Source organism: Bombina bombina, chromosome 4 (assembly GCF_027579735.1).
Source record: "Bombina bombina isolate aBomBom1 chromosome 4, aBomBom1.pri, whole genome shotgun sequence".
In the NCBI taxonomy this organism is placed as follows: Eukaryota; Metazoa; Chordata; class Amphibia; order Anura; family Bombinatoridae; genus Bombina; species Bombina bombina.
The window spans coordinates 612,593,808-612,620,999 of record NC_069502.1 but is presented as its reverse complement, the minus strand read 5'-3'; the positions used below and the strand labels follow the sequence as shown (position 1 = coordinate 612,620,999).

Sequence of the window (27,192 nt, the reverse complement as noted above, 5' to 3'; positions counted from 1 at the left end):
GCATATGTTTAGCCAATGTAAAACACATTATTTATTGTACAGTAATTTTTAATATTGTTTTATTCAATAAATTAAATAATGCTACATATAGTAATAAATTAACAAAAATATATGCATTGCAGTTAGCAACATTAACTAGGGTTCTGGAGAAGACAACAGCTGGACAGAAAAAGTTCTTGAACTGAGTGTTGACATTAATGTGAGGTCATAGCAGACCTGGAAAAAATGTTTTATAATTATCATCTCTCATCTATCTTTCTCCACTTCCTCCTCTCTTCAATCTTTATTTTATTTTGGTGTTTGTTTTGTTTTGTTTAAAATTCAAGACTGAAAATGACATGACATGATGATTGTACGTAAACCCATCATTATTATATGATTTTATATACCAAAGGTTAGGTGTATATTGAAGGACCTCATATTTTAGTTTTATCTGGTATTCCCTATCTGAAAAAATATTTCAAAGTATACTTTGCATTAAATGTTTCCTGATATATGGCTCTGTCTATTATGTATTAGGGCTAACCTGTAAAACATTTAATCGTCGGGTGAAGTTGTGCTGACAATTAATACATTTTGGCTGTGAGCAAAATATAGGCAATATGCACAGAACCAGATAAGGTGTAAATTGCAGGTTTTAAAGTAAAAGGGAGGTTCAGCCGTTATTCAACCTAAAGAGAAGTATTTGGTCACTAGTTAAATTCCTGGGATTGTGTCACCGCAGGGCGTCAGCCACAGATAAGACAGTAACTACGCCCCTGAAGCATTAATAAAGCATAAAGGGATCCAAACATACTTGGGAAATAAATGTGGAGGTGACTGTACAGGAGCGTTACAAGGAGATCTAAAAGTTGGGCAACACTGAATGTGCCGCACAACCAAACTACAGTGGAATGCTTGAATGTATTTAATGCCAATGGCAACTTAAGTTGTCCCACGTGAAAAGCGGACAGACACCTCCCTGACCTGCGACTCCAGACATGGCACACACAAAGTATCAAAGGGCATATCTCTCAGAGGTTCTAAGACACAGTTCCTAGACAGCATAACCATGGTCCCAAGCATAGTGACCGGAGTCGACAGAGAACACCCCCCCCGCCAACATAGACTGAAACCATGCAGGAGCGCTCCAGGCACAGCGCAAGCAACAAGCATCAAAGATCTGTGGGAGGCCCAAAAACAACAACAATGATAATGACAATAACGATAATAAAAATAAACCCCCCAAAAATACTATATGTATACATTGCATGATGTGACATTCCAACATACGGCATGTACAGTTTATACTAAGGGTATCTGCAATAAGTTAAATAACATATTCGGTATTGGGACTAATGAGTCACTTAGCGGGGGAGTATATGGGTGGTATTAGTCTCTTATCGGCAAGTAAGTTGAATGGTAAAAAAGGTTAACTACGGGGACATGTGGTGAAAGTAGAACTGTAAAAACATTCAGAGTTCAATCGTAGTATTGCAGGACTATTACATCTTATAGGGCTGTAATGGGCAATGAGGTTTCTGAGCCCAAAAACTCTCAACTAGGCCTTGTTTCAGTTCAGATGCATGGTCCGTATGCCCATGTAGAGGTCCTAGTGCCTGGAGTCCTGCTCTGCCCACTCCAACTTTAAAGTGACATCCAGAGGAAATCTGGACTACCAGTGGTGACAGCTTACTTCTCTGTGGTGAGCAGGAGCCGCCATATGCTGCGGTTGACTGGCCCAGCATTCCGGTCTGTGACCATGTGTCCCAGAATCCGGCCGATTGCGTATCAGAGTATGGAGGTGCCGCTGTTGAGGTAACATCAATCCCAGGCTTAGATCTTTGGTGTCTGGGGATAGGAAGCAGCTGCAGTCCAGAGGATCTCACTCCACTAGCCATGACTGATCGTTGCTGTATCCCTCGGGCTAGGATGTTAAGTGGACTCAACGGCAATTTACCTTGTATAGAGGTAAGTGTAGTGGCTGAAGGTAAAATTGTGGCAGCGCAGGTCCTAGATCGCTCCTGTACCTGACTCATGTCTCGCTCCTGGGAGCCAGCCGAACCCCTCGGATCAGTGTAAAGTGAAATGTGTATGCCCCTTCGTGATCAGAAGAGTTACCCGGTAAGTGCCGCTGCTGATCTGTGCATTCAGCCTGCTCAGTTTCTCCTGTCTTGTCTGCAGGGCAAGCGGATGTGCCTTTACCTGTGGGTCGGGCAAGCCTGGAGAATTGATCAAATCTATCAGCCATCATCCCCTCAAATTCTTTTAAGAGGGCTTGTATAATGATGCCGAAGTCTTCCATTGTGAAGCCCTCGCTATCTTCCCTCGGCGGATATTAGATGCGGGATGGGTTGTAGTGTCTAGGAAAGTCTCCAGAAGGGTAGGTTATTGCAACGCAACCACGGCGTTGTGTAACCGCAGAGCCCTGAGGGATCTCTGCCGGAGGGTTTAGTCGGAGGCCGCAACCTCAATGTATGCTCCGGTGCTCTGGTGCTGGCAGCTATCTTGACGAAATTAGGATCACTAGGTAGAGAATGATTAGCTTAAATGCTGCAAGTTTAGTATCTTGCCAGATGGCGACTATTTCCAGTTCTTTGTCAAGCCAAATCTCTCAAGGCTGGAGCAGCACACAAAACTGCGACATATTATGGCCGCCGCCCGGAAGTTCCCCTCCAGTCTCTATTTTTAACCCCTCCCTCTCAGGCCATAGCTTCTCTTTACACTCTCACTCCTCTGTCATATCTCTTCACTCTTTTTTCTCCACTCTTTCTTAATGCTATCTTTTTCTCCACTTTCACTTTTCTTCTCCAATCTCTAGCTGCCCCTGTTCACCATCTCTGAAGTAACAGTCTAAGTACTAATGGGGTCCCTAAAGCCCTAGAGGAATAACATATCCTTGCCTTTTCATGGATATGTAAATATCACTTTAGATAATATTTAGATAATATCACTCACTAACTTTCACTCGCCACTGTTAAAATTCCCCTCGCTAATGGCTAGTGAAAATTTTGAGCCCTGATATACACACATATACACACAGTATAAATATATATATATACAGGGAGTGCAGAATTATTAGGCAAATGAGTATTTTGACCACATCATCCTCTTTATGCATGTTGTCTTACTCCAAGCTTTATAGGCTCGAAAGCCTACTACCAATTAAGCATATTAGGTGATGTGCATCTCTGTAATGAGAAGGGGTGTGGTCTAATGACATCAACACCCTATATCAGGTGTGCATAATTATTAGGCAACTTCCTTTCCTTTGGCAAAATGGGTCAAAAGAAGGACTTGACAGGCTCAGAAAAGTAAAAAAACAGAATTTATGTTTACCTGATAAATTACTTTCTCCAACGGTGTGTCCGGTCCACGGCGTCATCCTTACTTGTGGGATATTCTCTTCCCCAACAGGAAATGGCAAAGAGCCCAGCAAAGCTGGTCACATGATCCCTCCTAGGCTCCGCCTACCCCAGTCATTCGACCGACGTTAAGGAGGAATATTTGCATAGGAGAAACCATATGTTACCGTGGTGACTGTAGTTAAAGAAAATAAATTATCAGACCTGATTAAAAAAACCAGGGCGGGCCGTGGACCGGACACACCGTTGGAGAAAGTAATTTATCAGGTAAACATAAATTCTGTTTTCTCCAACATAGGTGTGTCCGGTCCACGGCGTCATCCTTACTTGTGGGAACCAATACCAAAGCTTTAGGACACGGATGAAGGGAGGGAGCAAATCAGGTCACCTAAATGGAAGGCACCACGGCTTGCAAAACCTTTCTCCCAAAAATAGCCTCAGAAGAAGCAAAAGTATCAAATTTGTAAAATTTAGAAAAAATTTAGAAAAAGTGTGCAGTGAAGACCAAGTCGCTGCCTTACATATCTGATCAACAGAAGCCTCGTTCTTGAAGGCCCATGTGGAAGCCACAGCCCTAGTGGAGTGAGCTGTGATTCTTTCAGGAGGCTGCCGTCCGGCAGTCTCATAAGCCAATCGGATAATGCTTTTAATCCAGAAGGAGAGAGAGGTAGAAGTTGCTTTTTGACCTCTCCGTTTACCAGAATAAACAACAAACAAAGACAAAGTTTGTCTGAAATCCTTAGTAGCTGCTAAGTAAAATTTGAGAGCACGAACTACATCCAAGTTGTGCAACAAACGTTCCTTCTTTGAAACTGGATTAGGACACAAAGAAGGCACAACTATCTCCTGGTTAATGTTTTTGTTAGAAACAACTTTTGGAAGAAAACCAGGTTTAGTACGCAAAACCACCTTATCTGCATAGAACACCAGATAAGGAGAAGAACACTGCAGAGCAGATAATTCTGAAACTCTTCTAGCAGAAGAAATTGCAACCAAAAACAAAACTTTCCAAGATAATAACTTAATATCAACGGAATGTAAGGGTTCAAACGGAACCCCCTGAAGAACTGAAAGAACTAGGTTGAGACTCCAAGGAGGAGTCAAAATTTTGTAAACAGGCTTGATTCTAACCAGAGCCTGAACAAAGGCTAGAACATCTGGCACAGCTGCCAGCTTTTTGTGAAGTAACACAGACAAGGCAGAAATCTGTCCCATCAAGGAACTTGCAGATAATCCTTTTTCCAATCCTTCTCGAAGGAAGGATAGACTCTTAGGAATCTTAACCTTGTCCCAAGGGAATCCTGCAGATTCACACCAACAGATATACCAAATTATGTGGTAATTTTTCTGGTTACAGGCTTTCAGGCCTGAACAAGAGTATTAATAACAGAATCTGAGAACCCTCGCTTTGATAAGATCAAGCGTTCAATCTCCAAGCAGTCAGCTGGAGTGGGTCGAACGGACCTAGAACAAGAAGGTCTCTCAAAGGTAGCTTCCATGGTGGAGCCGATGACATATTCACCAGATCTGCATACCAAGTCCTGCGTGGCCACGCAGGGGCTATCAAAATCACCGACGCCCTCTCCTGATTGATCCTGGCTACCAGCCTGGGGATGAGAGGAAACGGCGGGAACACATAAGCTAGTTTGAAGGTCCAAGGTGCTACTAGTGCATCCACTAGAGCCGCCTTGGGATCCCTGGATCTGTACCCGTAGTAAGGAACTCTGAAGTTCTGACGAGAGGCCATCAGATCCATGTCTGGAATGCCCCACGGTTGAGTGACTTGGGCAAAGATTTCCGGATGGAGTTCCCACTCCCCCGGATGCAATGTCTGACGACTCAGAAAATCCGCTTCCCAATTTTCCACTCCTGGGATGTGGATAGCAGACAGGTGGCAGGAGTGAGACTCCGCCCATAGAATGATTTTGGTCACTTCTTCCATCGCTAGGGAACTCCTTGTTCCCCCCTGATGGTTGATGTATGAACTTGGCCCTCGCTAGCTGAGGCCAAGCTTTGAGAGCATTGAATATCGCTCTCAGTTCCAGAATATTTATCGGTAGAAGAGATTCTACCCGAGACCAAAGACCCTGAGCTTTCAGGGATCCCCAGACCGCGCCCCAGCCCATCAGACTGGCGTCGGTCGTGACAATGACCCACTCTGGTCTGCGGAAGGTCATCCCTTGTGACAGGTTGTCCAGGGACAGCCACCAACGGAATGAGTCTCTGGTCCTCTGATTTACTTGTATCTTCGGAGACAAGTCTGAATAGTCCCCATTCCACTGACTGAGCATGAACAGTTGTAATGGTCTTAGATGAATGCGCACAAAAGGAACTATGTCCATTGCCGCTACCATCAAACCTATCACTTCCATGCACTGCGCTATGGAAGGAAGAGGAACGGAAAGAAGTATCCGACAAGAGTCTAGAAGTTTTGTTTTTCTGGCTTCTGTCAGAAAAATCCTCATTTCTAAGGAGTCTATTATAGTTCCCAAGAAGGGAACCCTCGTTGACGGAGATAGAGAACTCTTTTCCACGTTCACTTTCCATCCGTGAGATCTGAGAAAGGCCAGGACAATGTCCGTGTGAGCCTTTACTTGAGGAAGGGACGACGCTCGAATCAGAATGTCGTCCAAGTAAGGTACTACAGCAATGCCCCTTGGTCTTAGCACCGCCAGAAGGGACCCTAGTACCTATGAGAAAATCCTAGGAGCAGTGGCTAATCCGAAAGAAAATGCCACGAACTGGAAATGCTTGTCCAGGAATGCAAACCTTAGGAACCGATGATGTTCCTTGTGGATAGGAATATGTAGATACGCATCCTTGAAATCCACCTTGGTCATGAATTGACCTTCCTGGATGGAAGGAAGAAGTGTTCGAATGGTTTCCATCTTGAACGATGGAACCTTGAGAAACTTGTTCAAGATCTTGAGATCTAAGATTGGTCTGAACGTTCCCTCTTTTTTGGGAACTATGAACAGATTGGAGTAGAACCCCATCCCTTGTTCTCCTAATGGAACAGGATGAATCACTCCCATTTTTAGCAGGTCTTCTACCCAATGTAAGAATGCCTGTCTTCTTATGTGGTCTGAAGACAACTGAGACCTGTGGAACCTCCCCCTTGGAGGAAGCCCCTTGAACTCCAGAGAATAACCTTGGGAGACTATTTCTAGCGCCCAAGGATCCAGAACATCTCTTGCCCAAGCCTGAGCGAAGAGAGAGAGTCTGCCCCCCACCAGATCCGGTCCCGGATCGGGGGCCCGCATTTCATGCTGTCTTGGTAGCAGTGGCAGGTTTCCTGGCCTGCTTTCCTTTGTTCCAGCCTTGCATAGGTCTCCAGGCTGGATTGGCTTGAGAAGTATTACCTTCCTGCTTAGAGGACGTAGCCCTTGGGGCTGATCCGTTTCTGCGAAAGGGACGAAACTTAGGTTTATTTTTGGTCTTGAAAAGACCTATCCTGAGGAAGGGCGTGGCCCTTGCCCCCAGTGATATCAGAGATAATCTCTTTCAAGTCAGGGCCAAAGAGTGTTTTCCCCTTGAAAGGAATGTCAAGCAATTTGTTCTTGGAAGACGCATCCGCTGCCCAAGATTTTAACCAAAGCGCTCTGCGCCACAATAGCAAACCCAGAATTTTTTCGCCGCTAACCTAGCCAATTGCAAGGTGGCGTCTAGGGTGAAAGAATTAGCCAATTTAAGAGCACGAATTCTGTCCATAATCTCCTCATAAGAAGAAGAATTACTAATAATCGCCTTTCCTAGCTCATCAAACTAGAAACACGCGGCTGCAGTGACAGGGACAATGCATGCAATTGGTTGTAGAAGGGAACCTTGCTGAACAAACATCTTTAGCAGACCTTCTAATTTTTTATCCATAGGATCTTGGAAAGCACAACTATCTTCTATGGGTATAGTGGCGCGCTTGTGTAGAGTAGAAACCGCCCCCTCGACCTTGGGGACTGTCTGCCATCAGTCCTTTCTGGGGTCGACTATAGGAAAACAATTTTATAAATATGGGGGGAGGTACTAAAGGTATACCGGGCCTGTCCCATTCTTTACTAACAATGTACGCCACCCGCTTGGATATAGGAAAAGCTTCGGGGGGCCCCGGGGCCTCTAAGAACTTTTCCATTTTACATAGTGGTTCTGGAATGACCAGATAATCACAATCATCCAAATTGGATAACACCTCCTTAAGCAGAGCGCGGAGATGTTCCAACTTAAATTTAAAAGTAATCACATCAGGTTCAGCTTGTTGAGAAATGTTTCCTGAATCTGAAATTTCTCCCTCAGACAAAACCTCCCTGGCCCCCTCAGACTGGTGTAGGGGCCCTTCAGAAACCATATCATCAGCGTTCTCATGCTCTACAGAATTTTCTAAAACAGAGCAGTCGCGCTTTCGCTGATAAGTGGGCATATTGGCTAAAATGTTTTTGATAGAATTATCCATTACAGCCGTTAAATGTTGCATAGTAAGGAGTATTGGCGCACTAGATGTACTAGGGGCCTCCTGTATGGGCAAGACTGGTGTAGACGAAGGAGGGGATGATGCAGTACCATGCTTACTCCCCTCACTTGAGGAATCATCTTGGGCATCATTTTTACTAAAAAAAATTTATGACATAAAATACATATAGTTAAATGAGAAGGAACCTTGGTTTCCCCACAGTCAGAACACAATCTATCTGGTAGTTCAGACATGTTAAACAGGCATAAACTTGATAACAAAGCACAAAAAAACGTTTTAAAATAAAACCGTTACTGTCACTTTAAATTTTAAACTAAACACACTTTATTACTGCAATTGCGAAAAAGTATGAAGGAATTGTTCAAAATTCACCAAAATTTCACCACAGTGTCTTAAAGCCTTAAAAGTATTGCACACCAAATTTGGAAGCTTTAACCCTTAAAATAACGGAACCGGAGCCGTTTTTATATTTAACCCCTTTACAGTCCCTGGAATCTGCTTTGCTGAGACCCAACCAAGCCCAAAGGGGAATACGATACCAAATGATGCCTTCAGAAAGACTTTTCTATGTATCAGAGCTCCACACACATGCAGCTGCATGCCATGCTGTCCTCAAAAACAAGTGCGCCATACCGGCGCGAAAATGAGGCTCTGACTATGATTAGGGAAAGCCCCTAAAGAATAAGGTGTCTAAAACAGTGCCTGCCGATATAATCATATCAAAATACCCAGAATAAATGATTCCTCAAGGCTAAATATGTGTTAATAATGAATCGATTTAGCCCAGAAAAAGTCTACAGTCTTAATAAGCCCTTGTGAAGCCCTTATTTACTATCTTAATAAACATGGCTTACCGGATCCCATAGGGAAAATGACAGCTTCCAGCATTACATCGTCTTGTTAGAATGTGTCATACCTCAAGCAGTAAGAGACTGCACACTGTTCCCCCAACTGAAGTTAATTGCTCTCAACAGTCCTGTGTGGAACAGCCATGGATTTTAGTTACGGTGCTAAAATCATTTTCCTCATACAAACAGAAATCTTCATCTCTTTTCTGTTTCTGAGTAAATAGTACATACCAGCACTATTTTAAAATAACAAACTCTTGATTGAATAATAAAAACTACAGTTAAACACTAAAAAACTCTAAGCCATCTCCGTGGAGATGTTGCCTGTACAACGGCAAAGAGAATGACTGGGGTAGGCGGAGCCTAGGAGGGATCATGTGACCAGCTTTGCTGGGCTCTTTGCCATTTCCTGTTGGGGAAGAGAATATCCCACAAGTAAGGATGACGCCGTGGACCGGACACACCTATGTTGGAGAAATAGTGAGATATCTTGCAGAGGGATGCAGCACTCTTAAAATTGCAAAGCTTCTGAAGCGTGATCATCGAACAATCAAGCGTTTCATTCAAAATAGTCAACAGGGTCGCAAGAAGCGTGTGGAAAAACCAAGGCGCAAAATAACTGCCCATGAACTGAGAAAAGTCAAGCGTGCAGCTGCCAAGATGCCGCTTGCCACCAGTTTGGCCATATTTCAGAGCTGCAACATCACTGGAGTGCCCAAAAGCACAAGGTGTGCAATACTCGGACATGGCCAAGGTAAAAAAGGCTGAAAGACGACCACCACTGAACAAGACACACAAGCTGAAACGTCAAGACTGGGCCAAGAAATATCTCAAGACTGATTTTTCTAAGGTTTTATGGACTGATGAAATGAGAGTGAGTCTTGATGGGCCAGATGGATGGGCCCGTAGCTGGATTGGTAAAGGGCAGAGAGCTCCAGTCCGACTCAGACACCAGCAAGGTGGAGGTGGAGTACTGGTTTGGGCTGGTGTCATCAAAGATGAGCTTGTGGGGCTTTTTCGGCTTCAGGATGGAGTCAAGCTCAACTCCCAGTCCTACTGCCAGTTTCTGGAAGACACCTTCTTCAAGCAGTGGTACAGGAAGAAGTCTGCATCCTTCAAGAAAAACATGATTTTCATGCAGGACAATGCTCCATCACAGGCGTCCAAGTACTCCACAGCGTGGCTGGCAAGAAAGGGTATAAAAGAAGAAAATCTAATGACATGGCCTCCTTGTTCACCTGATCTGAACCCCATTGAGAACCTGTGGTCCATCATCAAATGTGAGATTTACAAGGAGGGAAAACAGTACACCTCTCTGAACAGTATCTGGGAGGCTGTGGTTGCTGCTGCACGCAATGTTGATGGTGAACAGATCAAAACACTGACAGAATCCATGGATGGCAGGCTTTTGAATGTCCTTGCAAAGAAAGGTGGCTAAATTGGTCACTAATTTGTTTTTGTTTTGTTTTTGAATGTCAGAAATGTATATTTGTAAATGTTGAGATGTTATATTGGTTTCACTGGTAAAAATAAATAATTGAAATGGGTATAAATTTGTTTTTTGTTAAGTTGCTAATAATTATGCACAGAAATAGTCACCCGCACACACAGATATCCCCCTAAAATAGCTATAACTAAAAACAAACTAAAAACTACTTCCAAAACTATTCAGCTTTGATATTAATGAGTTTTTTGGGTTCATTGAGAACATGGTTGTTGTTCAATAATAAAATTAATCCTCAAAAATACAACTTGCCTAATAATTCTGCACTCCCTGTATATATATACTATAATCGCGTTTGCAACGCGTCCATCGCCAGTTGCGCACACATCCTCAAAGGAATGTTAACTGCGCGAGCCACCCGCATGAAGTATAACAAAAAAAAAACTAACCTCCCGCACAAAGTATTAACAAACACTAAACCATCAACCCTGACATCGCAAAATAAGTTATTAACCCCTAATCAGCAAATTACATAATTAAAATATTAACCCCTAAACCGCCAACCCCCACATCGCAATAAATCTATTTAACCTATTAACCCTTAAATAACTAATTTAATTACTAAGCCCCCTAACCTAACACCCCCTAAATTAACCCCAATTACTACTAAATTACAATTAAAATAAAAAAAAAACTAACATTAAATTACAAAAAATAAAAGTCTAACATTTCAGAAAAAAAATAAACAAAATTATCAAAAAATAAAAAAATGTATACCTAATCCCTATTAAAATAAAAAAGCCCCCCCAAATAAAAACACCCCCTAATATAAACTACCAATAGCCCTTAAAAGGGCCTTTTGTAGGGCATTGCCCTAAGTTAAACAGTTCTTTTACCGCTAAAAAATACTAAGTCCCCCCTAACAGTAAAAAAACCCCACCCACCTAACCCCCCAAAATAAAAAAACGTAACACTAAAAAAACTAAACTACCCATTACCCCTAAAGGGGCATTTGTATGGGCATTGCCCTTAAAAACATAAATTATGCTTACCTGATAATTTCCTTTCCATCTGTATAAGGAGAGTCCACGGCTTCATTCCTTACTTGTGGGAATACAGAACCTGGCCTCCAGGAGGAGGCAAAGAAACCCCAGCCAAAGTCTTAAATACCTCCCTCACTTCCCTCATCCCCCAGTCATTCTGCCGAGGGAATAAGGAACAGTAGGAGAAATATCAGGGTATAAATGGTGCCAGAAGAACAAACAAAAATTTTGGTCCGCCCAATGGAGAAAACGTGCGGGGGCTGTGGACTCTCCTCATACAGATCTAAATGAAATTATCAGGTAAGCATAATTTATGTTTTCCATCTTAATATGAGGAGATTTCACAGCTTTATTCCTTACTTGTGGGAAACATATACCCAAGCTCTAAAGGACACTGAATGAAAAACGGGAGGGTAAAAGAGAGGCGGACCCTATTCTAAAGCTACCACAGCCTGCAAAAACTTTCTCCCAAAAGCTGCTTCAGTCGAAGCAAAGACATCAAATTTGTAAAACTTTGACAAGGTATGTAATGAGGACCAGGTAGCCACCCTACAAATCTGCTCCATAGAGGCCTCATTCTTGAAGGCCCAAGATGAAGCCACAGCCCTAGTTGAATGAGCCGCAATCCTCTGAGGAGGCTGTTTTATATGCCAATCGAATAATGCTCCTGAACCAAAAAAATAGGGAAGTGGAAGAAGCCTTCTGCCCTTCCCAGAATAGACAACAAACAATGCGGAAGTCTGTCTAAAATCCTTTGTGGCCTGAAGATAGAATTTCAAAGCCTGAACCACATCCAGATTATGAAGTAATTATTCTTTCAAGGACAAGGAAGGAACCACAATTTCCTGATTGATTTTACAATCAGACACAACCTTAGGGAGAAACCCCAACCCAGTGCAAAGAACAGCCTTGTCCGCATGAAAAACTAGGTACGGGGGCTAACATTGCAAGGCCGCCATCTCAGAGACTCTGCAAGCCGAAGCAATAGCCAATAGAAAAATAACCTTCCAAGACACTAGCTTAATGTCAATTGAATGCATGGGCTCAAAACCTTAAGAACCAGATTTAAACTCTAAGGAGGAGAGGAATGTCTAAACAAAGGCCTGATTCTAGACAGAGCCTGAACAACATACTGTTTATCAGGAAGCTCAGCGAGCCTCTTGTGCAATAATACCGATAGAGCTGAGATCTTTCTCTTCAAGGTACTAGCGGCAAGTCCCTTCTCCAAACCATCTGAGAGAAAGTAAAGAATCCTGGACACCCTGACCTTATGCCAGGGAAATCCAAGCTCTTCACACCAGAATAAGTAGGTCCTCCACACCTTATGATAGATGCGACGAGTGACCGGCTTTCTAGCTTGAATGAGAGTATCAATCACTCTCTCAGAAACCTCTCTTGGCTAGGACTAAGCGTTCAATCTCCACGCAGATTCTGATGAACAAAAGGACCCTGTTTCAGCAGATCTCTGTGACAAGGTAACCTCCATGGAGGAGATGAGGACATCCCCACCAGGTCCGCAAACCACATCCTTCGCGGCCACGATGGAGCAAACTGCTCCCATCCTGAGAGACTTGCATCCGTAGTCACAATCTCCCAGGATGGTCTCAAGAAGGATGTCCCTTGGGACAGGCGATCTGGACATAGCCACCAAGAGAGCGATGTCCAGAGAAATCTGTTGAGACAGATCCGAGTGGTCGCTGTTCCATTGCCTCAGCATGCACAGTTAAAGAGGTCTGAGGTGGAACCTGGCGAACACAGCCTCTCAAGTTTTAAAGTCTTGTAGCATCGCACCTGACATGGACTTGAGTGACAAAAGCAGGCAGTGAAACACGTCAACACTGATTGCTTAGGAGCTGTTAATACGAGTCTGGATGGTTTCGCAGAAAGACTCTCCCTGCATCTCCAGACCCTAACATTCATCAATGCTCTCACTGAGAGGCTGACAAGACTACTTAAAACTCCAGTCCCATACCGAAGAGTACTATCCTCCATAAGAGACTACTCTGAATCTTCTGACACTTCTCTGCCATCCTCCTGTGATGAAAGGCAAAGAATGACTGGGGGAGGAGGGGAGTGGGGGAGGTATGTAAGCCTTTGGCTGGGGTGTCTGCCTCCTCCTGGTGGCCGGGTTCTGTATTCCCACAAGTAAGGAATGAAGCCGTGGACTCTCCTCATATTAAGATTGAAAGGGCATTCAGCTCTTTTACTGCCCTTAAAAGGGCAATCAGCTCTTTTTCAAGCCCAAAAAACCCCCTAATCTAAAAAAAAATAAAATCCCAAAAATGAAAATAAAAAAGCCTAAACCTAAGCCCCAAATAGGTACTCAATGTTCCTGAAGTCCGGCGGAGAAGGTCTTCTTCCAGGTGGATCCATCATCTTCTATCTTCATCCGGAGTAAAGGCGGCATGGCGCCGGAGGTGTGGAGCTGTGTTCCCGATGCCTGGATCCTCAACGGCAGCGGTTCTCAGTGGTGACTGTCCTCGGCGGCGTGGAGGCTCCTCTTCAAGTGATCATCCGTTGCACACTGAAGATTGAATGCAAGGTACCCCATATTTTTTGGGGTACCTTGCATTCCTATTGGCTGAAATTTTAAAATCAGCCAATAGGATGAGATCTACTGAAATCTTATTGGCTGACATTGATTGCGGTACCTTGAATTCAATCTTCAGTCTACGACGGACATCGGATGAAGAGGATACTCCATGCCATTGCAGACCGCCGCCGTTGAGGACCGCCGCTGAGAATCCAGGCATCGGGAACACAGCTCCGCACCTCCGCTCCACGCCACTTTACTCCAGCGGAAGATAGAAGATGATGGATCCGTCTGGAAGAAGACCTTCTCCGCCGGACTTCCTGAACAGTGAGTATCTATTTGGGGCTTAGGTTTAGGACTTTTTATTTAAAAAAAAAAATATTTTTTTTTTTGGGGGGGGGGGGGGGGGGGGGGGGTTTAGATTAGTGTTTTTTTTTTACCTTGAAAAAGAGCTGATTGCCCTTTTAAGGCAATGCCCATACAAATGCCCCTTTTTTAATGTTAGTTTTTTATATTTTAGGGGTTTTAGTGGTTGGGGGTTTTTTACTGTTAGGGGGGACTTAGTATTTTTTTAGAGCTAAAAGAGCTGTTTAACTTAGGGCAATGCCCTACAAAAGGCCCTTTTAAGGGCTATTGGTAGTTTAGTATTATATTAGGGGGTGTTTTTATTTTGGGGGGGATTTTTTTTAATAGGGGTATTAGTTTATGTTTAAATTTTTTTGTAACATATGTGTCTAAGCAATCCTCATCTCCACCAGCACTTGCCCAGGTGCTCAAAACAACTAATATAAATTCATCAACAAAAAGGTATTCTCAGGTCTCAATACAATAAAAATAAAGTGTGAAGAACGGATTCTAAGACCTAAGAGTGCAATTATAATATTTAGATTTTTTGATGAAATATATTACAAAAATGAAATGCATTTAACTATTCAAAACAGCAGCTTGTTCCCTTTGCAGTTTGCACTGCAGACTGAATAGGCCCCGCCAGTCTGCCATCTTCCATATCTGTGTACACCTCAGGACTGGAACAAAATACCATGAGGTAAGTAAAATGGCGGCAGTAGCATTATGTGCTGCAAAACTGATGTGACGCTTCCTGTTCTGCCGCCCTGGAGGAGTGACCAGTGCTACTGCTAGGCTGGATTGTTTGTATGACTGGCTTGTCTGGGTTTTCAGCCTGTAGAGTTTTAGTGCATTAAAAACCATTACTACTTTTTGTATGTTTTGTGTTTTTATAAAAATTGTAGCCTCGTACAATTTAGATACTTTTAGAGCTGCAACAACTAATCGGCATAATTAATAACAATCAATTATGAAAATAGTTGTCAACGAATCTCATAATCGATTAATTGGTTTGTAATTAGTTGGTCTGTGCACAGCACCAGCTGCTTTACTCCACTGAGCTTATGCACATAATATTGTGTTTTATGGTTATGCCCTCAGACTAAAGGACTTCTACAGATGTTTACTTTTCACTTTTTCAGTACTCTAAGTTTCTTTTTAAATTTACAACTACCCCTGGCTTATGTGCAACCCAGAAATAATAGGAATCATAATTTGGATTATTTATATTACAATCAGGTGATTTGGGACAATGCTTTGCATGATATTGTGCCGAGCTTGTTATTTACACCTAGCCCTAGATTGATGGCATTTGTTATATGAATTGATGTCACTATTACCTGTTTGCACAATTATTAGCGGATCGCTTGCTATTGCTGATTATATGTACTCTATATAGATATGTGTAAGGCTAAATCCTGTTACTGATATATAGTCTTAGCCCTTTTGCCTTTTTTTATATTTTTAATTAACTGGAATATGTACCAAATTCAACCTCTGTAAGTATATATCTGTTATTTTAAGAGTATACTAGATATTTTTCCCCCTAACCTTATAGCGGGTTGTTTACCATTGCATATAGATATTTAAGATATTTTTATGTCAGAATGAAGTCCAGGCCCCTTGCATTGGTGGAGAGCCAACAAAGAAAAATAGCCCACCTTGGTGAAATTGGCAAAACCCTACTTATGCATCTCAGGCACCTCAACACCACCCGAGCGCCTCTTCTCTGCTCCAGGCAAAATAGCTTGCAAAAAAGAGAACCAGCCTCAGCCAGGAGCATGTGGACATGTTGACATTTTTGCATTTCAATGCAAAGTTTCTGAAAGAGTGAATAACAGAATGTTCTGCTGCATAACAAAATTGGACCAGTTGTGTCAATGTAAAGTTTTAGTCTGAAGTTTATATTTATAACACTCAGTATGTGGATTTTATTTTAAATATAGGAAAAAATTATTTATTCATTTTTTATCTCGATTAGTCAATTAATCGAAAAAATATTCGTCCGATTAATCGATTATGAAAATAATCTTTACTTGCAGCCCTAGATACTTTATAGCTTCATATCATAATTAATTGCATCATGCGATTGATTGCACAGCGTACACCCCTAAGTGGAAATGTCCAAATTGGGCCCAAAGTGTCAATATTTTGTGTGGCCACCATTATTTTCCAGCACTGTCTTAACCCTCTTGGGCATGGAGATCATCAGAGCTTCACAGGTTGCCACTGGAGTCCTCTTCCACTCCATGATGACATCACGGAGCTGGAGGATGTTAGAGACCTTGCGCTCGCCCACCTTCCGTTTGAGGATGCCCCACAGATGCTCAATAGGGTTTAGGTCTGGCGACATGCTTGTCCAGTCCATCACCTTTACCCTCAGCTTCTTTAGCAAGGCAGTGGTCGTCTTGGAGGTGTGTTTGGGGTCGTTAGGTTGGAATACTGCCCTGCAGCCCAGTCTATGAAGGGGGGGGAGGATCATGCTCTGCTTCAGTATGTCACAGTACATGTTGTCTTTCATGGTTCCCTCAATGAACTGTAGCTCCCCAGTGCCAGCAGCACTCATGCAGGCCCAGACCATGACACTCCCACCACCATGCTTGACTGTATGCAAGACACACTTGTCTTTGTACTCCTCATCTGGTTGCCACACATGCTTGACACCATCTTAACCAAATAAGTTTATCTTGGTCTCATCGAACCACAGGACATGGTTCCTGTAATCCATGTCCTTAGTCTGCTTGTCTTCAGCAAACTGTTTGCAGGCTTTCTTGTGCATCATCTTTAGAAGAGGCTTCCTGCTGGGTCGACAGCCATGCAGACCAATTTGATGCAGTGTGCGGCGTATGGTCTGAGCACTGACAGTCTGACCCCTCCACCCCTTCAACCTCTGCAGCAATGCTGGCAACACTCATACGTCTATTTCCCAAAAACAACCTCTGGATTTGATGCTGAGCATGTGCACTCAACTTCTTTGGTCGACCATGGCGAGGCCTGTTCTGAGTGAAACCTGTCCTGTGAAACCGCTGTATGGTCTTGCCCACTGTGCTGCAGCTCAGTTTCAGGGTCTTGGCAATCTTCTTATAGCCTAGGCCATCTTTATGTAGAGCAACAATTCTTTTTTTCAGATCCTCAGAGAGTTCTTTGCCATGAGGTGCCATGTTGAACTTCCAGTGACCAGTATGAGAGCGATAAAACCAAATTTAACACACCTGCTCCCCATTCACACATGGGACCTTGTAACACTAACGAGTCACATGACACCGGGGAGGGAAAATGGCTAATTGGGTGCAATTTGGACATTTCCACTTAGGGGTGTACTCACTTTTGTTGCCAACGGTTTGGACATTAATGGCTGTGTGTTGAGTGGTTTTGAGGGGACAGCAAATTTACACTGTTATACAGGCTGCACACTCACTACTTTACATTGCAGCAAAGGGTCATTTATTCAGTGTTGTCACATGAAAAAATATAATAAAATATTTACAAAAATGTAAGGGGTGTACTTACTTTTATGAGATACTGCATATACATAAGCTAATAGCCTAGGGGGAGAAAGTTACAAGTCACACAATTTTAAATGTATGAAAAAGTCATATATATATATATATATATATATATATATATATATATATATATATAGTCCATATGTAGTATGTAGAAAGTAACAGCACCACTGCACCAATATTCTTAAAGGTGAATTATTCCGGGTCAGCTGTTTTATGGTTGTGATATCACCAATAAAGAAATAATTCACCTTTAAGAATATTGGTGCAGTGATGCTGTTACTTTCTACATATGGACTGTATCTATTGGGGTCTTGCTGATACCCCACTGTAACGAGCAAACAGCCAGGTAAAAAAGTTAAATAGTGCTGGACTCTATTTGTTTACTTTGTATATATATATATATATATATATATATATATATATATATATATATATATATATATATATAAAATAAGCTGCATTCAGGAAGGGGAGAGCGTATTCCCTTCTTTATTTTAAAATGTATTAAAATGCTTGTGTGTTGTTGTTTTTTTTTTAAAGAAAAAAAAATGGTATTTCTGTTCTGAATAAACCAATTCAGAATAAAGAAAAAAATGAGCTATTCAGATTATTCATCTGAAAAAGGATACCATGCCTAAGAAACATTCATACTGCATAAAAGTTTTTTGAAATGTGATGTTAACATACACTTGTCAGCCGACCTAAGGTAATAAAAACCACGGTTTTCACTTGATACCTTCAGTCACATACATGAATTCAAAATTTGCTATTTTTCAGGTAATCTCCTTGCTAATAAACAAAGTGCTGCAGGAGTATCTTGCCATATCAATAACAGTTAAGTATATCTTTAACGAAAATACTTATATGACAGCAATATTAAAAAGAGTCCTGCAATCCCAGTCTGTACAGTGAGAACCTTTTTTTATATACTATTGAAGCAAGAAAAAAGTATAATGAACAATTTTACAGTACTGTATAATGCAAATTGCAAACACATCATACACACATTTATTGTATACCATATCTCAAATGTATGAATCATTTATTTACTTTTGGTAATGAAGAGGTAAATATCACACATGAAAATTGCTATTGCCATTTTACACTGTACAGCAGTATTGATGCAAACCCCTGTATTGTAAAGGATATTCCTGCTGACTGGACTTCATGTCAGTGATCACATTTGTATGGTAGTTTTCTGGTAACTTCAAAATGGGAATCACGGTTAACTTTCAGCTCTGATAATCTGTGTTTGAGCAATACTTACACTAGAGCAAAAAACAGTACCAATTTGAGAGCGCACAGATGTTCCCAGTATGCTGTATACTTGTGGTAGCAATTTCACTTATGTGCAATTAATGCTAGAAAATAAATCTTGTGCAAAGTACTGCTCCACTTGTAATCTAGCTCTATATGTTTGGCCACAACATCCTAATCACATGATGAACATTATTTATACAAATAAAAACACATATACAAGCAATATTAGTACAATAATACAATGTTGCAATGTTTAGATAAGAATGTTTTGTTTTTGCATGTATATGTGTAATTTTGTGTACTTAAAGGGCCAGTAACCCCACCAAATAATGTTATATAACTCTGCACACAGTGCAGAATTATACAACATTAGCCTAGCACCAGGTTTCTAAAGCAGAGTATTACCAAGATATTTACCTCTGAAAATTTATTTTTCAGAACTTTCAGAATGCCGCTCCTGGCTCTACTGAGCTGGTCTGTTTTTAGATTTTCATAGGTAAATATCTTTGTAATACTCTGCTTTAGAAACCTGGTGCTAGGCTAATGTTATATAATTCTGCACTGTGTGCAGAATTATATAACATTATTTGGTGGGGTTACTGGCCCTTTAAAGGGATACTTCAGATAAAGACACTGAAATTCACTTCTATTTTCAAATGTGCTTCGTTCTCTTAGTATCCCTTGTTTAAAAATAATACACACATATGCTACACTAGTGGGAGCTAGCTGCTGATTGGTGCCTGCACACATTTGTCTCTTGTGATTGGCTCACTAGATGTGTTCAGCTAGCTGCCAGTAGTGCAATGCTGTTCTTCAGCATAACAAGAGAATGAAGCAAATTTGAGAATAGAAATTTTGTCCTGAGTTTATAAATACCCAATGTTTACATGTTCTTTGCTTTTTTTTGCAAGTTATAGGGCAAGAAATACAAGTAGCAAACCTTTTTTTTTTTTTCAAAAATAGCGATAGTTACATTGTAACACTGATATCTGTCAGGAATCCCTGAATATTCCTTGACATGTATATATTTATTTTTAGTAGACAACCCAAAGTATTGATCTAGGCCCATTTTGGTATATTTCATGCCACTATTTTACCACCAAATGCGATCAAATAAAAAAAAATTCTTCACTTTTTCACTAACTTTTTCACAAACATTAGGTTTCTCCCTGAAATTATTTATAAACAGCTTGTGCTATTATGGAAAAAATGGTTGTAAATGCTTTTCTGGGATACCCTTTGTTCAGAAATAGCAGACATATATGGCTTTGGCTTTACTTTTTGGTAATTAGAAGGCCGCTAATTGCCGCTGTGCACCACACTTGTATTATGCAGAGCAGTGAAGGGGTTAATGTAGGTAGCTTGTAGGGTTAATTTTAGCTAGAGTGTAGAGATCAGCCTCCCACCTGACACATCCCACCCCCTGATCCCTCCCTGACCCCTCTCAAACCGCTCTCTTCCCTCCCCCACATCACAATTGTCACCGCCATCTTAAGTACTGGCAAAAAGTCTGCCAGTACTAAAATAAAAGGCTTATATATATATTTTTTAATTTATATTTTTTCTGCCGTGTTGGATCCCCCCTTAGCCCCTAACCACCCCCCCTCCCCTGAACAGCTCTCTAACCCTTCCCCATCTACCTATATTCCGACATCTTGGGTACTGGCAGCTGTCTGCCAGTACCCAGTTTGTTCAAAATGTAGGCTTTTTTTTTAATAAATACCCCATTTTTCTGTAGTGTAGCTGCCCACCCTCAATACCCTATCCCCTCCCCGATCCCTTTGGAAACATTAAATTATAGCTTATAGCTTATCCCCCCTCCCTCTCCCTCCTTCCTAGAGACTAATATTTGATTTGCTGTGCATGCGCACGCACCCCCGCCCCTCCTCGTGCACAGGATCCGGAAGTCACAGTACCCTGTAGGACGCTGGTCGTTAAGGAGTTAAAGGGACACTGAACCCCAATTTTAAGCAACTTTATAATTTATTCCTATTGTCAATTTTTCTTCATTCTTTTGCTATTTTTGCATCGATGCGGAATCTGTTGGGGCTTTATAAATAAAGAATAATAATAATAATATCTTTATTTGAAAAATAAGTCATCTAAGCTAAGGAGCCAGCAAAATTTTGGTTTAGGACCCTGGACAGCACTTGTTTATTGGTGGATGAATTTGTCCACCAATCAGCAAGAACAACCCAGGTTGTTCACCAAAAATATGCCAGCATCTAAACTTACATTCTTGATTTTCAAATAAAGATACCAAGAGAATTAATAAAATTTGATAATAGGAGTAAATTAGAAAGCTGCTTAAAATTGCATGCTTTATCTGAATCACGAAATAAATCATTTGGGTTCAGTGTCCCTTTAATTTGTTTTTCTCTCTCCCCATAGTGTACTTTTTTGTGTGCAGGCAATATGTGTGCACGCTACACACACTGAAATATCAATATGTAACTATTAGTAGATCTCACTGGCAACATTCATAAAAATGTTAAAGTGAAGGGCAATTTTCATGTGAGTGTCCGTTTTTAAAAAAAACTATTAATAAACAGGGGCACTTTCATTCATGAAAATTGACATAGTACCGTATTTTAAAAATACTTACCTTGTTCTTCTGAAACGCCGGATCGCTGTTCTGAAACATGCCCCGTCTGCTTCTTCCTGGTTTACTTACCAAGCAATGACGAAACCGGCTTTCTCCAATCACGGCGTTGCCTCAGACAATGATTACCCTGGAGGGGAAGCCATGATTGGAGGATGCTGGAATCGTCATTGCTGACGTATGAAGAGGCTTGCGACGGGCTGGTGAAGCACTGGAGCGGCTTCAAGAAGAAAAGGTAAGTATATTTTAAAAAAAACGGCTGAAATGTCAATTTTCATGAATGAAAGTGCCCTTGTTTTTAATAGTTTTTTTTAAAAACCAGGCACTTTCACATGAAAATTGACCTTTACTTTAATGACTCACAAAAGTCTGGACAACCTGATATAAGCTGCTGTGTTGACTGTAATACTCTGATGCAGTTTATCAATTATGTACATTTGTTCAGGTGATCTAGAACAACAGTAAATTAGACCATAATATGGTGGTAAAAAAGTTAACAGTGTGGCCAATGCAACAATATCACAACAGCAGGAATTCTGCTACAATACATACATTCTTAACAACAGTGATTAAAGTGAATGTAAATTTTGATGCTAAAGTGCCCGGTTTTTAAAACTTTGATTAAAAACAGGGGCACTTTAATTCATCAAAATTTTCATTTCACTCCTGTTGTGAAGAAAAACTTACCTTTAAATCTTCACAGCAGCTCCAGCTTCCTCTACCCGTTTCAAAGCCTCTTCCTGGGTCTAAAATGAGGAATCCGGCTTCCTCCAATCACAGCAGTGAATCAGACACTGAATCCGCCCGGGGGGGAAGCTGTGATTGGAGGATGACCTGTCAATCATTTCTGACATCAGAAATGGCTTGTGAGACCGGAGGAAGCTGGAGCTGCTGTGAAGTTTAAAAGGTATCGCCTAGATTTAGAGTTCTGCGTTAGCCGTCAAAACCAGCGTTAAGGGGTCCTAACGCTGGTTTTGGCCACCCGCTGGTATTTAGAATCAGTCAGGAAAGGGTCTAACGCTCACTTTCCAGCCGCGACTTTTCCATACCGCAGATCCCCTTACGTCAATTGCTATCCTATCATTTCAATGGGATCTGCCTAACGCTGGTATTTAGTCTTGGCTGCAGTGAGCGTTAGAACTCTAACGACAAAACTCCAGCCGCAGAAAAAAAGTCAGGAGTTAAGAGCTTTATGGGCTAATGACGGTTCATAAAGCTCTTAACTACTGTGCTCTAAAGTACACTAACACCCATAAACTACCTATGTACCCCTAAACCGAGGCCCCCCCACATCGCCGCCACTCTAATAAAATTTTTAACCTCTAATCTACCGATCGCACACCGCCGCAACCTACATTATCCCTATGTACCCCTAATCTGCTGCCCCTAACATCGCAGACACCTATATAATATTTATTAACCCCTAATCTGCCCCCCCCCAACATCGCCGCTACCTTACCTACACTTAACCCCTAATCTGCCGACCGGACCTCGCCGCTACTCTAATAAATGTATTAACCCCTAAAGCTAAGTCTATCCCTAACACTAACACCCCCCCTAAGTTAAATATAATTTAAATCTAACGAAATAAAATAAATCTTATTAAATAAATTAATCCTATTTAAAGCTAAATACTTACCTGTAAAATAAACCCTAATATAGCTACAATATAACGAATAATTATATTGTAGCTATTTTAGGATTTATTTTTATTTTACAGGCAACTTTATATTTATTTTAACTCGGTACAATAGCTATTAAATAGTTAATAACTATTTAATAGCTAAATAGTTAAAATAAGTACAAAATTACCTGGAAAATAAATCCTAACCTAAGTTACAATTAAACCTAACACTACACTATCAATAAATTAATTAACTAAACTACCTACAATTATCTACAATTAAATCAACTAAACTAAATTATATTAAAAAAACCACTAAATTACAAAAAATAATAAAAGATTACAAGAATTTTAAACTAATTACACCTACTCTAAGCCCCCTAAAAAAATAACAAAGCCCCCCAAAATAAAAAAATGCCCTACCCTATTCTAAAATAAAAAGTTAACAGCTCTTTTACCTTACAAGCCCTTAAAAGGGCCTTTTGTGGGGCATGCCCCAAAGAAAACAGCTCTTTTGCATTTAAAAAAAAACACACAATACCCCCCCCCAACATTACAACTCACCACCCACATACCCCTAATCTAACCCACCCAAACCCCCTTAAAAAACCTAACACTAAGCCCCTGAAGATCTCCCTACCTTATCTTCACCACGCCGGGTATCACCGATCCGTCCAGAAGAGGGTCCGAAGTCTTCATCCTATCCGGCAAGAAGAGGTCCAGAAGAGGGTCCGAAGTCTTCATCCTATCCGGCAAGAAGAGGACATCCGGACCGGTAGACATGTTCAACCAGGCAGCGTCTTCTATCTTCAGCCATCCGGCGCGGAGTGGGACCATCTTGAAGCAGCCGACGCGGATCCATCCTCTTCTTCCGGCGACTCCCGACGAATGAAGGTTCCTTTAAGTGACGTCATCCAAGATAGCGTCCCTCGAATTCTGATTGGCTGATAGGATTCTATCAGCCAATCGGAATTAAGGTAGGAAAAATCTGATTGGCTGATTGAATCAGCCAATCAGATTCCAGTTCAATCCGATTGGCTGATCCAATCAGCCAATTAGATTGAGCGCGCATTCTATTGGCTGTTCCAATCAGCCAATAGAATGCGAGCTCAATCTGATTGGCTGATCCAATCAGCCAATCGGATTGAACTTGAATCTGATTGGCTGATCCAATCAGCCAATCAGATTTTTCCTACCTTAATTCCGATTGGCTGATAGAATCCTATCAGCCAATCGGAATTCGAGGGACGCCTTCATTCGTCGGGAGTCGCCGGAAGAAGAGGATGGATCCGCGTCGGCTGCTTCAAGATGGTCCCGCTCCGCGCCGGATGGATGAAGATAGAAGACGGCGACTGGATGAACATGTCTACCGGTCTGGATGTCCTCTTCTTGTCGGATAGGATGAAGACTTCGGACCCTCTTCTGGACCTCTTCTTGCCGTATAGGATGAAGACTTCGGACCCTCTTCTGGACGGATTGGTGATACCTGGCGTGGTGAAGATAAGGTAGGGAGATCTTCAGGGGCTTAGTGTTAGGTTTTTTAAGGGGGGTTTGGGTGGGTTAGATTAGGGGTATGTGGGTGGTGGGTTGTAATGTTGGGGGGGGTATTGTATGTTTTTTTTAAATGCAAAAGGGCTGTTTTCTTTGGGGCATGCCCCGCAAAAGGACCTTTTAAGGGCTGGTAAGGTAAAAGAGCTGTTAACTTTTTATTTTAGAATAGGGTAGGGCATTTTTTTATTTTGGGGGGCTTTGTTATTTTTTTAGGGGGCTTAGAGTAGGTGTAATTAGTTTAAAATTCTTTTTTTATTTTTTGTAATTTAGTGTTTGTTTCTTTTTGTAATTTAGTTTAGTTGATTTAATTGTAGATAATTATAGATAGTTTAGTTAATTAATTTATTGATAGTGTAGTGTTAGGTTTAAATGTAACTTAGGTTAGGATTTATTTTACAGGTAATTTTGTAATTATTTTAACTAGGTAGCTATTAAATAGTTATTAACTATTTAATAGCTATTATACCTAGTTAAAATAAATACAAAGTTGCCTGTAAAATAAATATAAATGCTAAAATAGCTACAATATAATTATTTGTTATATTGAAGCTATATTAGGGTTTATTTTACAGGTAAGTATTTAGCTTTAAATAGGATTAATTTATTTAAAGGGACAGTCTACACCAGAATTTTTATTGTTTTAAAAGATAGATAATCCCTTTATTACCCATTCCCCAGTTTTGCATAACCAACACAGTTATATTAATATACTTTTAACCTCTGTGATTATCTTGTATCTAAGCCTCTGCAAACTGCCCCCTTATTTCAGTTCTTTTGACAGACTTGCAGTTTAGCCAATCAGTGCCTGCTCCCAGATAACTTCATGTGCACGAGCACAGTGTTATCTATATGAAATACATGAACTAACACCCTCTAGTGGGGAAAAACTGTTAAAATGCATTCTGAAAAGAGGTGGCCTTCAAGGTCTAAGAAATTAGCATATGACCCTCCTAGGTTAAGCTTTCAACTAAGAATACCAAGAGAACAAAGCAAAATTGATGATAAAAGTAAATTGGAAAATTGTTTCGAATTATATGCTCTATCTGAATCATGAAAGTTTTTTTGGGCCTAGACTGTCCCTTTAATAAGATTTATTTTATTTCGTTAGATTTAAATTTAATTTAATTTAGGGGGAGTGTTAGTGTTAGGGTTAGACTTAGCTTTAGGGGTTAATACATTTATTAGAGTAGCAGCGAGGTCCGGTCGGCAGATAAGGGGTTAATACTTGAAGTTAGGTGTCGGCGATGTTAGGGAGGGCAGATTAGGGGTTAATACTATTTATTATAGGGTTTTTGAGTCGGGAGTGAGGCGGTTTAGGGGTTAATACATTTATTATAGTGGTGGCGAGGTCCGGTCGGCAGATTAGGGGTTAATAAGTGTAGTTAGGTAGCGGCGACGTTGAGGAGGGGGCATATTAGGGGTTAATAAATATAATATAGGGGTCGGCGATGTTAGGGGCAGCAGATTAGGGGTACATAGCTATAATGTAGGTTGTGGCGGTGTACGGAGCGGCAGATTAGGGGTTAATAATAATATGCAGGGGTCAGCAATAGCGGGGACGGCAGATTAGGGGTTAATAAGTGTAAGGTTAGGGGTGTTTAGACTCGGGGTTCATGTTAGGGTGTTAGGTGCAGACTTAGGAAGTTTTTCCCCATAGAAAACAATGGGGCTGCGTTAGGAGCTGAACGCTGCTTTTTTGCAGGTGTTAAGATTTTTTTCAGCTGAAACTGCCCCATTGTTTCCTATGGGGATATCGTGCACGAGCACGTTTTTGAAGCTGGCCGCGTCCGTAGGCAACGCTGGTATTTAGAGTTGCAGTGGCAGTAAATTATGCTCTACGCTCCCTTTTTGGAGCCTAATGCAGCCCTTCAGAGAACTCTAAATACCAGCGTTGTTTAAAAGGTGCGGGGGGAAAAAAAAACACGCGTAGCTAACGCCCCCCTTCTAACGCAAAACTCTAAATCTAAGTGTAAGTTTTTTGTCACAACAGGAGTGAAATGTAAATTTTGATGAATTAAAGTGCCCCTGTTTTTAATCAAAGTTTTAAAAACCGGGCACTTTAGCATCAAAATTTACATTCACTTTAAACAAGTCAGTAGGAGCAGGGCTAGGGTTAACCCACTAAATGCCAGTTGGCTGCAACACATGGCAAAGAAATGAGTTGCATCCTTTTTGACCTATGGTATGTAAGCATAAGCTGTATTGCTTGCATAAAAATACAGCTGACATTCGCCTAGATTTAGAGTTTGGCGTTAGCCGTCAAAAGCAGCGTTAAGTGGTCCTAACGCTGCATTTTACCGCACACTGGTATTTAGAGTCAGGCAGGAAAGGGTCTACCGCTCACTTTCTTTCCGCGACTCCAGGCTACCGCAGATCCCCTTACGTCAATTGCGTATCCTATCTTTTCAATGGGATTTGCCTAACGCTGGTATTGGAGTCTTGGAAGAAGTGAGCGGTAGAGCCTCTCCCGACAAGACTCCAACCGCAAAAAAAGTCAGTAGTTAAGAGCTTTATGGGCTAACGCGGGAACATAAAGCTCTTAACTACTGTGCTATAAAGTACACTAACACCCATAAACTACCTATGAACCCCTAAACCGAGGCCCCCCCCACACCGCCAACCCTATA

General features: G+C 41.4%; 1 protein-coding gene across 1 annotated transcript in view; it reads right to left on the bottom strand.

The window, feature by feature from the left end:
- The window catches only part of FOXO3 (forkhead box O3), a 316,234-nt gene that overhangs the window by 8,146 nt on the left and 280,896 nt on the right, over nt 1–27,192 (bottom strand). The gene's annotated exons all lie outside the window — the stretch shown is intronic.